At 43.8% G+C, this 15,710-nt stretch overlaps 1 protein-coding gene across 4 annotated transcripts in view; it reads right to left on the minus strand.

Annotated features, from left to right (window-relative positions):
* Positions 1-15,710, minus strand: part of GRB7 (growth factor receptor bound protein 7) — a 189,403-nt gene that overhangs the window by 162,782 nt on the left and 10,911 nt on the right. The window lies entirely within an intron of this gene.

A 15,710-nucleotide genomic window follows, 5' to 3' on the forward strand; every position in this document is an offset into this window, starting at 1 on the left:
GGAGCCTCAGACCAATATCTTGGATAAACAGATGCTTCATCAGTTTCACCTCGCGCATCCTTTGAAACCTAAGCCTAGTACCCGAAGAGGAGATCGCCCTTTGAAGGGGGGTACTGTTGCGTCCGTTGCTGCTCGACGCCCTCACTCCGCCCTTTTTACCTCTGTGGCGACTCCCTCCAGGTCTGATGGACGGTTAGCTGCCGTGGCATCTTCATGCCGTCTCCGTCCGGCGTCCCCAGACCGGCACGACGCTGCGGATCCACCATTTTCCTGATGACGTAGGGTGCGTGCGCACGCTCTGATTGATGTACCAGCAAGGGCGCGAACCTCGGGGGCATTCCATGAGATGACATCATCCACTTCCAATATAAAAGGTCTCGGTATTTGATAATGAATCGAGTAAGCAAGGACTCTCTTCGGACTTACCAGGGGTACCTGCTCCTCGGGGGCCTCGCTCTTTTTCTTTATTTCAGATTGCAGATAGGAACTGGTAATCGCTCCTCGAGGGCCCATGTTCCTGAACACTCTGAAGATTCTCTACTGCCTGGAAGCTATCACAGATACAGACAATTGTGAGTTACCATCGCTCTCTCAGAGCTTTCTCTGGAACCAGGTACTCACTCCTCGAGGGCCTAACCCTTTCCAGCTACTGACCTTCTTTAAGACCTTATGTGAGTTTTGTCATCTTGTTCTGGCTATGAACACAGCATACCCTGTCTACTCATTATCTATAGTTTCTCTACAGCTCAGCAACCCTGGGATCGCTGTTCCAGTTCCTGAGGGACTTCAGCTCTGCCGGGCATATCAGCTCACTACTGCCACCTCTGGTGGTTCTACTAACCTGTCTAATAAAAGAACTATCTGTGTCTGTCTCCGTATCCAAGCCTAGCCAGTGGTCCCTCTCAGGATATCCTCCTGGGGGCGCTGCCATCGGCCCAAGGACCCACCTATCTACTTTCCTTTACAGCCGAGTGCTCTCTCCAAGCACTCCGCTGGTAAGAGATTGCTAACTCCTCACAGAGTCTCTAACAGATTGCTAACTCCTCCCTTCTACAGGAGTCGAGGCATAACAAGATTGCTAACTCCTCCCTCTACAGGAGCAATTCATAACAAGATTGCTAACTCCTCCTACCCATCGGGAGTCTTCAGCATCAGATTCATAACAGATTGCTAACTCCTCCCCCATCAGGAGTCTTCAGCATCAGATTCATAACAATAACAGAGAACTTTTTAAGAGGATCCAGGATTTCTCTGATTCTTTACCAGAGCAACTCCAGGCTCAACTTCATACTCTGGCTCAAAAAGGTCTGGATGCTGGAAAGCACGAGGTCCGCGCTGCGTATGATATCTTAGACACTGCTTCTAGAATGTCTGCAGCGGGGATTAGTGCAAGAAGATGGGCCTGGCTCAAATCCTCGGACTTAAGACCAGAAGTCCAAGACAGGTTAGCAGATCTACCCTGTGTGGGTGATAATCTCTTCAGGGAAAAGATCCGAGAGACTGTAGCGCAGTTGAAGGACCACCATGAAATGCTTCGCCAGCTTTCTTCTGTGCCGTCTGAGTTTCCTTCCACCCCTAAAAGAACTTTCAGGCAGGACTCTAAGCGGCCAGCCTACAAGCCAAGGAAATAGTATCCTCCGGCTTCTAGAGGATGCCCTTCCAGACCTTACCAAAAAGGTCAATCCAGGCAGACTCGGCCTCAAATGTCTCAGCCAGCTTCTCAGCCTGGACCAGCGTCAGGGTTTTGACTCCTTCCTAGAGAGTGTAAGCCAACCTCCTCTTCCGTCCATACCAGTCGGTGGTCGGCTCTGCCACTTCAACAGCATTTGGCATACAGTCACCACAGACCACCAAGTACGTGCAGTAGTCACTCAGGGTTACCACCTAAATTTCCTGACTGTTTCAGTGGACTATCCACTTCGACTGATGTGGGGGACGTCCGACCACTTTCCCTTGCTCGAACAGGCGGTCTTATCCCTTCTTAAATCCCGAGCAATAGAACCACTGCCCGTCTCCCAGAAGGGGCAAGGGTTTTATTCCCGGTATTTTCTAATACCAAAAAAGTCAGGTGGCGTACGCCCGATACTGGACCTCCGCACCCTAAACAAATTTTTGCAGAGAGAAAAATTCAAAATGGTAACCTTGGGCTCTCTACTTCCTCTTCTACAAAGAGGAGATTGGCTATGCTCTCTAGATCTCCAAGACGCTTACACACACATCTCAATTACTCCATCTCATCGCAAGTACCTGCGATTCCTGGTCGGCCCTCATCACTTCCAGTACTGTGTACTACCATTCAGTCTAGCGTTCGCGCCACGAGTATTCACCAAGTGCCTGGTGGTGGTCGCAGCCTTCCTCAGGAATCAGGGTGTGCATGTCTACCCTTATCTCGATTGGTTGATAAGGGCTCCAACTCAGCAGGGCGCACTAGCCTCCCTGCATCTCCTTATCCACACCCTGGTCTCCTTAGGATTTCTAATCAACTATCCCAAATCCAAGATAGTTCCATCCCAAATGCTATCCTTTATAGGGGCCGACCTAAACACTATACAGGCGAAAGCCTTCCTCCCCCAGGATCGAGCTTTCGCCATAGCATCTCTGGCGCATCACCTACAGACTCGAGTATCTTCGCTCATCACTTCCTCATACTGCTGGGTCACATGGCGTCCTCTGTGCATGTCACTCCGATGGCTCACCTAGCCATGAGAGTGATGCAGTGGACCTTAAAATACCAGTGGATTCAAGCTTGTCAGCCAATGTCCAGCATTATCCAGGTTACCAAACAGCTCCATCTGTCACTAGCCTGGTGGATACACCACTCCATTCTCATTCAAGGCCTTCCATTTCAGGCTCCAGAACTCAAATTACCTTAACAAAAGACGCATCCAACCTCAGTGGGGCGCACATGTCGGCGACCTGCAGACTCAGGGAACCTGGTCTCCAGAGGAAGCCAAACATCAAATAAATTTCCTGGAGCTACGGGCGATCAGATATGCCCTCAAGGCTTTTCAGGATTGCCTATCAAACAAAGCCATCTTGATTCAAACCGACAATCAGGTTGTGATGTGGTACATCAACAAACAAGGGGGAATGGGCTCCTACATCCTGTGTAAGGAAGCTGCACAGATATGGGCATGGGCCCTTTCCCCCTCGATGTGCCTCAAAGCAACCTATTTGCTGGGAGTGGACAATCTTTTGGCGGACAGGCTGAAACACACTTTCCATCCGCACAAGTGGTCTATCAACCCCACGATAACGAACACGATATTCCAACGCTGGGATTACCCTCGCATAGACCTCTTTACGTCAGTCCACAGCCACAAAGTAAACAACTTCTGCTCTCACATTCGCAGTCACCACTCGCAACCAAGAGATGCCTTCACGCTCTCCTGGGCAAGCGGTCTCCTTTATGCTTACCCTCCACTTCCTCTCATTTCAAAAACTCTCGTGAAGCTCTGGCAGGACAAGGGATTAATGATCCTGATAGCTCCCCACGGACCACGCCAGGTGTGGTTTCCAATCCTCCAGGACCTATCAGTACGCCGGCACATCCCTCTGGGGAAGGATCCCCTTCTAATAACTCAGAACGAAGGGTACCTGCATCACCCCAACCTCCAGGCTCTATCTCTGATGGCCTGGATGTTGAAAGGTTAATACTCCAACCTCTTAACCTTTCAGAGTCGGTATCCCGAGTCCTGGTGGCTTCATGAAAGCCTTCAACGAGAAGGTCTTATCGCTCTAAATGGAAGAGGTTTCCGGTCTGGTGTACTTCCATGTCCATAGACCCCTTCACTTGTTCTACTGCGAGGTTCCTAGACTATCTCTGGCACCTGTTAGAGTTAGGCCTCAAAAGTTCCTCTATTAGAGTGCATGTTAGTGCAGTGTCTGCATACCATAAGGGTATAGGAGATGTCTCCATTTCAACACAACCCTTAGTATCACGTTTCATGAGAGGTTTGCTCCTTTTAAAACCTCCACTGCGCCCTCCGGCCCCTGCTTGGGACCTTAATGTGGTTTTGGGACGGCTCATGAAACCTCCATTTGAGCCTCTCCACTCCTGTGATCTCTGCTATCTCACCTGGAAGGTAGTTTTTCTTCTTGTGATCATGACCGCTCGCAGAGTTAGTGAATTACAGGCATTGGTTACCTACCCGCCTTACACTAAAATTCTGCATGACAGGGTAGTGCTCCGCCCTCACCCTAAATTTTTGCCGAAGTTAGTGTCGGAATTTCATATTAACCAATCTATTATCTTATCTACCTTTTTTCCCAGGCCCCATTCGAACCCAGGAGAACAGGCTCTGCATTCTTTGGACTGCAAACGTGCTCTAGCTTTCTATCTGGACCGCACGTCGGCCCACAGGAAATTCACTCAATTGTTTGTTTCTTTTCATACCATCAAATTGGGAAATCCTGTGGGAAAGCAGACCCTCTCCTGCTGGTTGGCGGAATGCATTTCTTTTTGCTACCAGCAAGCAGGCATTCCGCTGCAAGACCGTGTAAAAGCACACTCGGTCAGGGCCATGGCGACATCAGTAGCTCACCTCTGTTCGGTACCGCTTGCTGATATTTGTAAGGCTGCTACCTGGAGTTCTCTCCATACTTTCGCAGCCCATTATTGCTTACATAAGGCTCGCACACAGGATTCAATTTTTGGCCAGTCCATTCTACGCAACTTGTTTTCAGTTTAACTTCCCAACATCCTTCCACCGACCCGGTCAAGGTTCAGGATGCCCTCCTAACCAAATTGCCACCCCTGTTGTTGTGCCTGTTGCACATCTTTGGGTGCATTTGGTGCATTGCTCGGGCATCCTCAGCTCGGTACTCACCCATATGTGAGGACTACCATCCTGCTTATCCTGTGAGAAAGCAGAGTTGCTTACCTGTAACAGGTGTTCTCACAGGACAGCAGGATGTTAGTCCTCACGAAACCCGCCCGCCACCCCGCGGAGCTGGGTTTGTTTACGTTTTCTTATTTTATTTTTCGTACATACTTTTTACTATAAGACGATTCTGAAGGGGGACCTCTGCTGGATGCAGGGTTAGTGCATTGCTGGGCATGCCCAGTAAGTGCCAGTCAAAGTTCTAGAAACTTTGACAAAAGTGTTCCGTGCTTGGGCTCCATCCTGATGATGTCACCCATATGTGAGGATTAACATCCTGCTGTCCTGTGAGAACACCTGTTACAGGTAAGCAACTCTGCTTTCTAGTACATAAAGGAATAAATTTGGGGGTGTAGGTATCCTTATTTCTAAGGATGTTATGGTTCACATAGGAACGATATTGCGGGATGAGGATGGTAGGAATGTCCTTTTACAGGTCTCCTTAAACCATGAGTGATATATCCAATTGAATATCTATGCACCTAAAGTCAATCAAGGCAATTTTTTTGATCACCTTGACCGCCATCTTCTACCACATGTGGATAGCAGTTTAATAATGGGAGGGGACTTTAATTTGATCTGATCCCCATTTATTGATAGCTGCTGTGGATGGAGTGAGGTGTCTAAATACAGGCTGCAGATAAGAACATAAGAACATAAGAAATTGCCATGATGGGTCAGACCAAGGGTCCATCAAGCCCAGCATCCTGTTTCCATCAGAGGCCAAACCAGGCCACAAGAATCTGGCAATTACCCAAACACCAAGAAGATCCCATGCTTCTGATGCAATTAATAGCAGTGGCTATTCCCTAAGTAAACTTGATTAATAGCAGTTAATGGACTTCTCCAAGAATTTATCCAAACCTTTTTTGAACCCAGCTACACTAACTGTACTAACCACGTCCTCTGGCAACAAATTCAGGAGCTTAATTGTGCGTTGAGTGAAAAAGAATTTTCTCCATTAGTCTTTTTTTTTTTAATTCTTTATTTATAAGTTTTTTCAAATACAAATTCAACAGTGTATTTCCTTTAAACAACATTTAACTAACCATTCTTTACATTTATCTTAATATCATGTAACTATTTTAACAGAAATATTTAAAGTTTATTCCATTTGTACTTAAGTATATATAACTAAGAAAATATAGTCGGGGGGCAACGAAATTAAAAAGGAGATACTAAATCGAAACATAACCATCATAATCATGGGCATTTACATAGACATTTCACCGGACTTTACTTTTTATACATTAGACCTTTCCCCATTCAGAGGGTTTGGGGTAGAAGTAGTGGGCTGTCTAGTCTCAACGAATTGACGTAAATGATCAACATAAAAAAATATATGTCTCCTCTCCTTTCTTTAATATACATTTACAAGGATACCGGAGGATATAAGAATATCCTAATGCCGTAACTTTTTGCCCCAGTAATGAAAATTATTTTCTCCTGACCTGGGTAACTTGTGCCAGGTGAGGGTAAATTTTCAATGGCTAGCCATAGAAAGATATTGGATACTTTCTAAAATAGGCTTTCATCACATTATTGACGTCTTGCTTAGTGATGAAAGAAACCAACAAGGTATTCCTTTCTAACACGTCAGTATTTGAATCTTCCAGAAAACTAGTTAAATTTGTGGGGATAGCTACTGGATTTCTTCCATAATAAGCTCTCTTATTTAAAGAGTAACAAACATTCACAGAAGGTAAATTATCAGAGGAAAAAGCAAGAACGTCTATGAAAAACTTTTTCAAAGTAGTGAAGAGAATTTCCCCAGCAATTTTTGGAAAATTTAGAATCCTTATGTTTAGATGTTTAATACTGTTTTCCATTGCTCAAGACGTCGTGAACAGTTTAATTGATCTTTAATAATATTTTATTTATTTATTTATAAACTTTTTTATACCGGCATTCGTAGGACACATCATGTCGGTTTACAAATAACTGAGAAAGGAAAGGAAATTACAATGAACAGGGGAGGGGTTAACTGGGTGATATACAAAGTAGAGGAGAGGAGAGTCAAACAGGCAGCGTTACAAAAGAACCAGTATACAAGGTTAATTGGCATGTGCACTTGGGATATTTAGTATATGAAACTTATTTACAGTAGGACATGGGCAGGTGCACGTAGGAACGATTAAAGGGGGGGTAGGGAGGGAGGGGGGGCGGGGGGAGGCGGGGGTGGTGGGAACCGGGTACAAACGGTGATAGTTTTCAGGGAGAAGTTGAAGGTGGCGTGGGGGAGTAGGCAGAAGGAGAAAGGAGAGATAGAGAGAGGTGGGAGAAGGGGGAAAGGGAGAAAGGTAGTGGGCTAGGTTGGGATTGTGGTGGTTCAGGAGGACATTGGTTAGGATTGGGTGGTTAGGATTGGGTGGAATTGGGGTATGCTTGTTTAAAGAGCCATGTCTTGATTCCTTTTTTGAAATGGCTCAGGGACGGTTCTAAGCGGAGTTTGACGGGTAGGGAGTTCCAGAGGGTAGGGCCCGCTATGGAGAAGGCTCTCTCCCTGGTAGCGGTAAGGTGCCCAACTTTAAGTGAGGGGGTTTGAAGAGTGCCAGCAAGGGAGTTTCTAGTGGGGCGATTGGCTTGACGGAATTGTGGCATGTCTTCAAGCCAGGGTGAATTGTTGTTGTATAATGTGTTATGGAGGATGGTAAGTGTTTTATATTGGGAGCGGAAGGTGATGGGGAGCCAATGGAGATCTTGGAGTATGGGAGTGATGTGGTCAGTTTTTCTGGTGTTTGTTAAGATTCTTGCCATGGCATTTTGTAGGATTTGAAGGGGTTTAGTGGTAGCGGAGGGGAGGCCTAAGAGAAGGGAGTTGCAATAGTCGAGTTTGGTGAGTATGGTGGTTTGCATAACTGTGCGGAAGTCACAGGCGTGGAGAAGGGGCTTCAATTTTTTGAGAATTTGTAATTTGTAGAAGCCCCCTTTTAGAAGTGATTTAATGTGGGTTTTGAAGCTGAGTTGATTGTCTAGGGTGACTCCTAAATCTCTGACACTGGGCGGTAATGTATGAGCTTGTGATGCGTTGAGAGTCATCTGGCGGGATGAGTTGAGTGATTGGTTTGTGAGGATGAGGATTTCGGTTTTCGAGGTGTTAAGAGCTAGGTGGAGATTGGAGAGGAGAGAATTGATGGATGTCAGGCATGTTTCCCAGTATTGAAGGGTTTCGTTGATGGATTTTTGAATTGGAATAAGTATTTGTACGTCATCTGCGTACAAGAAGAATTTTAGTCCTAGTTTAGAGAGGAGGTGGCAGAGAGGGAGTAAGTATATATTGAAGAGGGTGGAGGATAGAGAAGAGCCTTGTGGTACCCCTTGTGTGAGGGGAATGTGTGCGGATTCGAAAGTATCAAGCTTGACTAGGTATTTGCGGTGGTCAAGGTATGAGGAAAACCAGGAAAGGGCTGTGTTTGAGATGCCTATCTCCGCTAAACGTGATATTAGGATTTGATGATTCACGGTATCAAAGGCGGCTGAGATATCGAGAAGGGCAAGTATATATGATTGGCCATGGTCCATGCCTTTAAGGATGGTGTCCGTTATTGCGAGTAGGAGTTTTTCGGTGCTACGGTCTTTACGAAAACCGTATTGGGTGGGGTGTAGAATATTGTTATCTTCTAGGAAATCGGTGAGTTGGGAGTTTACCACTTTTTCCATGATTTTGGATATGAAGGGCAGATTGGAAATAGGCCTGTAATTTGCAGGGTCATTGTGATCCAGGGTGGGTTTCTTTAGTAGTGGTTTCACGACGGCGAGTTTGAGTGGGTCGGGGACTTTCCCGGAGGTGATGGAGCAGTTTATGATTTCTGCTATTGGTTTTGCAATGGCAGAGGGAAAGGGGAGGAGAATTTTTGATGGTATGGTGTCTGAGATATGTGTGGATGGTCGCATCTTTTTTAATATGGATTCAACTTCCTTCACGGAGGTAGTGTCGAGGGAGTCGAGGTTAGAGTTGTTGTCGATCGGTAATGGGTCTGTGGGAGCGGGGTTGGGGGGTAGACGTGTAAGAATTTTGGAGATTTTACTTTGAAAGTAGTCGGCTAGTTTCTCGCATTTCTCTATGCTGTTTATTTCTTGGGGGGAGGGAATGGGGGATTTTGTGAGTTCTGCAGCGAGGCTAAATAGGGCGTTTGGATTGAATTTAAAGCTGTGGATTTTTGATGCGTAGAAGATCATGAGAGGTCTTGAACGAGTAGATGTGACTCGGTTATTTACACTTTCGAATAATAGAGGCATTTCAGAGAGGAGTTAAATTAGCCAGCTAAGTTATCTGACTAACTCTGTTATTCAGAGTTGGTTGGATAATTTAGCTGGCTAAGGCCTGGATTCATCAAACTGCGATGTATCGCATGCGATAGCAAAAGGGATGTGTTTTATCGCAATTTGCGCTAATACCTAATACCTCCCTGTTCTCCAAGTTCTATAACCTTGTTATATGTACCGCCTCTTGGCGTAATTGTTATGTTTCATTGTAAACCGATGTGATCAGTATTTTAATACAGGAACACCGGTATATAAAAATCTAAAAATAAATAAATAAATAGAAGGACTAGGGGGCATTCCATGAAGTTAGCAAGTAGCACATTTAAGACTAATCGGAGAAAATTCTTTTTCACTCAACGCACAATAAATCTCTGGAATTTGTTGCCAGAGGATGTGGTTAGTGCAGTTAGTGTAGCTGGGTTCAAAAAAGGTTTGGATAAGTTCTTGGAAAAGAAGTCCATTAACTGCTATTAATCAAGTTTACTTAGGGAATAGTCACTGCTATTAATTGCATCAGTAGCATGGGATCTTCTAGGTGTTTGGGTAATTGCCAGGTTCTTGTGGCCTGGTTTGGCCTCTGTTGGAAACAGGATGCTGGGCTTGATGGACCCTTGGTCTGACCCAGCATGGCAATTTCTTATGTTCTTATGTTCTTATGTTCTAAGTCGCGTTTGGCGTGGATGGTTGCTTGTCGGTATGTATGCAATGTGTGTTTGTAGTCCATTTTGTGTGTGGGTGTTGGTTGTTTGCGCCAGGTACGTTCCTTGGTTCTAAGGTCTTGCTTTAGTTTTCCCATTTAGAACTTGAATTGAATTTATCTTTTTCTCGGCCTCGCCAACTCTATTTTCAATAATATGTGTCTTTTCCTTTATGTCCCCCATTTTTTGTTGGAAATTTTGTGAGATAGAGTCTATCTTAGTCTCAAGTCTATTCAATGAGGCTCCATAGCCCGCCATCAACTCCCAAATTGCCTCCAGGGTTATTGCCTCCGGTCTAGTAGGTAACTGTGCCGACTCACCCCGAGTGCCTGAAGTCATCTGCCCTTAATTATTCTGCAGAGCGACCTCAGAACTACCACTCCTCAGAGAGTCTCCGGGCGAGCCATCTCGCCTTCCTCCCTTGACAGGGAGCGCTTGTTCCCCAGCGGCTGAGGAATCCTGTAGACCAAGCAACATGTTGGAAACAGCCCCCTCCTGCCTGGTTGCATTCGCCGCGTCATCAGCTTGCGACTGGACGGCGTTTCCAGTGGGGTCGCGCTGAGCCGGAGGCTGGCGCAGGTCCGGGCTTAGGGACACCTCCTCCAGAGGAGCTCCCTGCTCTCCTTCGTGGGGACTCCCAAAGGTTTCACTGGCTCCCTGGTTGTCTGATTGGGATAGAAAATGCTTGATGTCCAACTGCATCAAGGGAGGTAAGGTGTCCGTAGGGTAGACCCTTATCTTGCCTTTTCTTTTTGCTGGCATAGCGAAATCCGTTATTTAGGAAATTTCTCAGCAGCAGAGAGCAATTCGTGTTCCTGCTATGCCGCCATCTTGTCCCCCCTCTCCGATTAGTCTTAAATGTGCTACTTGCTAACATCATAGAATGTCCCCTAATCCTTCTATCATCAGAAAGTGTAAATAACCGATTTGCATCTACTCGTTCAAGACCTCTCATGATCTTAAAGACCTCTATCATATCCCCCCTCAGCCGTCTCTTCTCCAAGCTGAAAAGTCCTAACCTCTTCAGCCTTTCCTCATAGGGGAGCTGTTCCATCCCCTTTATCAATTTGGTTGCCCTTCTCCATTGCAACTATCTTTTTTGAGATGCAGCGACCAGAATTGTATACAGTATTCAAGGTGCAGTCTCACCATGGAGCGATAAAGAGGCATTATGACATTTTCTGTTTTATTAACCATTCCCTTCCTAATAATTCCTAACATTCTGTTTGCTTTTTTGACTGCTGCAGCACACTGAACCGACGATTTTAAAGTATTATCTACTATGATGCCTAGATCTTTTTCCTGGGTGGTAGCTCCTAATATGGAACCTAACATCATGTAACTATAGCAAGGGTTATTTTTCCCTATATGCAACATCTTGCACTTGTCCACATTAAATTTCATCTGCTATTTGGATGCCCAATCTTCCAGTCTTGCAAGGTCCTCCTGTAATGTATCACAATCTGCTTGTGATTTAACTTCTCTGAATAATTTTGTATTGTCTGCAAATTTGATAACCTCACTCGTTGTATTCCTTTCCAGATCATATATATATATATTGAAAAGCACCGGTCCAAGTACAGATCCCTGAGGCACTCCACTGTTTACCCTTTTCCACTGAGAAAATTGACCATTTAATATTACTCTTTGTTTCCTGTCTTTCAACTAGTTTGTAATCCACGAAAGGATATTGCCTCCTATCCCATGAATTTTTAGTTTTCTTAGAAGCCTCTCATGAGGGACTTTGTCAAATGCCTTTTGAAAATCCAAATACACTACATCTGCTTGTTCACCTTTATCCACATGTTTATTAATCCCTTCAAAAAAAATGAAGCAGATTTGTTAAGCAAGACTTCCCTTGGGTAAATCCAAGTTGACTGTGTTCCATTAAAACATGTCTTTCTATATGCTCTACGATTTTGATCTTTAGAATAGTTTCCACTATTTTTCCCGGCACTGAAGTCAGGCTCACTGGTCTATAGTTACCCGGATCGCCTCTGGAGCCCTTTTTAAATATTGGGGTTACATTGGGCACCCTTCAGTCTTCAGGTACAATGGATGATTTTAATGATAGGTTACAAATTTTAACTAATAGATCAGTAATTTCATTTTTTAGTTTCTTCAGTACCCTAGGATGCACACCATCCGGTCCAGGTGATTTGCTATTCTTTAGTTTGTCAATCTGGCCTACTACATCTTCCAGGTTCTTAGTGATTTGGTTTAGTTCGTCTGACTCATCACCCTTGAAAACCATCTCCGGAAATGGTGTCTCCTCAACATCCTCATTAGTAAAACACGGAAGCAAAAAATTCATTTAGTCTTTCTGCAATGGCCTTATCTTCCCTAAGAGCCCCTTTAAACCTTCCATCATCTAATGGTCCAACTGTCTCCCTCACAGGTTTCTTGCTTCGGATATATTTTAAAAAGTTTTTATTATGAGTTTTTGCCTCTATGGCCAGCTTCATTTCAAATTCTCTCTTCGCCTGTCTTATCAATGTTTTACACTTAACTTGACAATGCTTATGTTTTATCTTATTTTCTTCAGATGGATCCTTCTTCCAATTTTTGAAGGGTTTTTTTTGGGTTCAAATTGCCTCTTTCACCTCACCTTTTAACCAATTAGTTGAGAAATGGCAACTTGTGGATGTTTGGTGGATATGGCATTCATCTATTCAGAATTATACCTTTTATTCTAAACTGCATAATGTGTATACTCGCATAGATTATTTTCTGGTAGACAAAAAATTGGTTCCCCTCACACAGGAAGTGGAGATTGGATCCATCACATGGTTCCATCACATCCCAATTTGGTGGGATGTTAGGGGCCAGCCTAGTGACACCTGGTATCTCTTCTGGAAATTTAACAATACTTTTGTGCAAGATAAGCAGACTTGTAGGGAGATACAAGATACCATCTCAAATTACCTTGAATAAAATGCCACTGTACTTTGGGACTGTCTTAAAGCAGTAGTGAAGGGACGGTAATTGCTATTGCCTTCAATAAGAAAAAAGAAAGAGAACAGAGGGCAGTGGATCTGAAAACTAAGATTCATAATTTAGAACTGCTTTATAAACAACATCTTAGTAGACATACTTTGTGCAATTTGGAGGCTCTTAGGCATGGATTGAAGATGGTAGAAGTTGGGGAGAATGCTTATAGGCTGGATAGAATCAAACAAGCGCACTATGAGTGTGGGAGCAAAGCAGGTAAAATATTGGCTCAGCAACTGAAAGCTAAAACTGCACAAACTCAGATTTTGAAAATTAAAGATCAGGAAAGGAATTTTGTGATGGGATGGGCTGGGCGGAGATGCGGCATAGGTTTACCCAATTTTATGCTGAACTCTATGCCGGAGATCCTACTGTTTTAGAAAATAGTATTGAACAGTATCTTGAGGGTGTTGAACTGCCGCGTTTGAGTGATTTATGTAGGGAAGGGTTGGATAGTACAATCTCAGCTTCTGAAGTGCTCTGGACCATATGGGATCTGAAGGCGGGCAATGGATATACTCCAAAGTTTTACAAAACATTTCAGTCCTTATTAGTTGCACCTTTAGTGGATATGTTTAATCATTTAAAAGAGGGGGGTAAACTGCTAAGGGATGCTAATGTGGCAGGGATTACTGTGCTACCAAAGGAAGGGAAAGATCATGTGGTACGCAGCTTGTACGGCCAATCTCTCTTATTAATGTTGATTTGAAGATTTTGGCTAAGATTTTAGCTCAGCGGTTGCAGTAGGTAATACTTTCTCTTATATATAATGACCAAGTGGGCTTTTAAGACAGGACATATGGCTGGGGATAATGTCCGAAAGATTTTGAATCTAATGCCTTATGCCCAAACACGTCAATGGCCTTCTCTGCTTTTTACAGTGGATGCAGAAAAGGCTTTCACTGGCCCTTTTCATTCACAGTCGTGGATCAAAGGGGGATTGGACAGTATTTCATCGGATTGGTAAAGGAACTATATAGGTGTCCAGAAGCCTGCATAAAAATCAATGGAGGTTATTTGAATAATTTCCTAGTTGGCAGAAACACCAGCAAGGCTGCCCACTTTCCCAGTTATTGTTTGCACTTGGTGTAGAATCATTTGCTGAATGGATCCAGCGGAGTATAGGTGTGCACGGAATCCAACTAGGTACAGGTCATTATAAAATTTCCCTCTATGCAGACAATATCATATTCACTCTTACTCACCCAGAGTCCTCTTTGGCAGCAGTGGTTGCTGAGATTAAGAAATTTGGGGCAGTCTCGGACTTTAAAGTGAACATGGATAAATTGGAGATATTGAGACTCCACCTTTGGGAACGAGGGTGTACTTGGATTGAAAGGCGCATTTCCCTTTAAGTGGGCAAAGTTATATTCACTATCTTGGGGTCAATGTAAGCTCTGACCGGAATGAGCTTTTTCGTCTTAATTATAGGCTGCTCATTCAGCATATTGAAAGGGATTTGGAAATTTGGGACTGACATTTCTTATCATGAATGGTGAGAATTGCAGCCATCAAAATGAATACATTACCTAAATTATGCTATTTATTTCAAAAACTGTACTTAAAGCTTGGCAAAGGAAATTATTTGCTGTTATTTGGAGAAAAAGGCCTCCACAGGTGGCTTCATCTGTTTTGTTTCAAGCCAAGGATGATGTTAGCTTGGAGGTCCCAAATCTCCTAAACTACTATGTTGCTTCTCAGCTGAAAGCTATCATAGATTGTCATGTATTAGAAAATAGAAAATAATGGGTAGAAATAGAACAATTTTTGTTGAGGGCTAGTCCTCTTCATTTCTTTTTTTGGTTGGATCCTGGTGGAAAGATGTAGATCATCAGATATCTCCAGTTTACAGAATGCACATTATTAATTTGGAAAAAATGGAGACAGGTGTTAATGGGGCCAAGGGATTTTTATTTAGCTCCCCCCATTAGGTATAACCCAGACTTTCAAAAAGGGGCTGAGAATCCGGCTTTTCTGCGATGGGCATCCAATTAGGGCAGGTGTGGAACAGGAATAAGGTATATGATTTCACTGAGCTTCAAGGGACTTTTGGGGTCCTGGCTTGCAATCTCTTTGCGTATATTCAATTAACACATTTTTTGATGACTAAACGGGTTCATTCTGCATTGCTATTGGGGAAATCTCTGATGGAAACGTATTGTGAAAAGACTCCCCTTATTAAAGGGATAGTTTCAAAAAGATATGCCTTGCTGACCAGCTTGTCCACCACCATGTTTCACCATATGTTAGCTTGGGAGGAAGATCTGGGTGTAGAGAGGGATGATAGAACTTGGGATGTATGTTTTTTTCTCTGTTAAATGGAGTTCTTTGTTTTTGTCCTTGCTTGAGAATAGCTATAAAATGCTCTACCATTGGTATTTGACACCTCAGAGACTACAGAAAATGTACCCTGCTAAGGATGGTTCCTGCTGGTGTAAGTGCATAACCAATTTGGAGCCTTCTGCAATATATAGTAGTCTTGCTCGCTGACTACTAGATTTTGGGAAGTGGTAGTTGGGATGTCTAAAGAGAGATTGCAGTGTGATGCTCCAGGGACCCATGCACTTTGGCTATTGAATATGCCTGATTCCAATTTCTCTACTTCTCAGAATAGACCTCTTCAACATATAGCTTTAGCTGCTAGATGCATATTAGCTTCAAGATGGAGAATGAATACATTACCAGAAAAATATACAATATGTCAGAAATTGAAGGTGGTTCATTATATGGAAAAACTGACAGCTATCAGACATGATAATGTGCATAAATTCTTTCATATATGGTCTCTCTTTGACCACTGGTTAGCAACTTCCAGTGGAAACAGTAAAGGTTATTAATAGTATAAGAATGCCTGAAGAACTTTGTTAATTAG

The sequence above is a fragment of the Rhinatrema bivittatum genome, chromosome 12 (assembly GCF_901001135.1).
Source record: "Rhinatrema bivittatum chromosome 12, aRhiBiv1.1, whole genome shotgun sequence".
NCBI classification, from domain to species: domain Eukaryota; kingdom Metazoa; phylum Chordata; class Amphibia; order Gymnophiona; family Rhinatrematidae; genus Rhinatrema; species Rhinatrema bivittatum.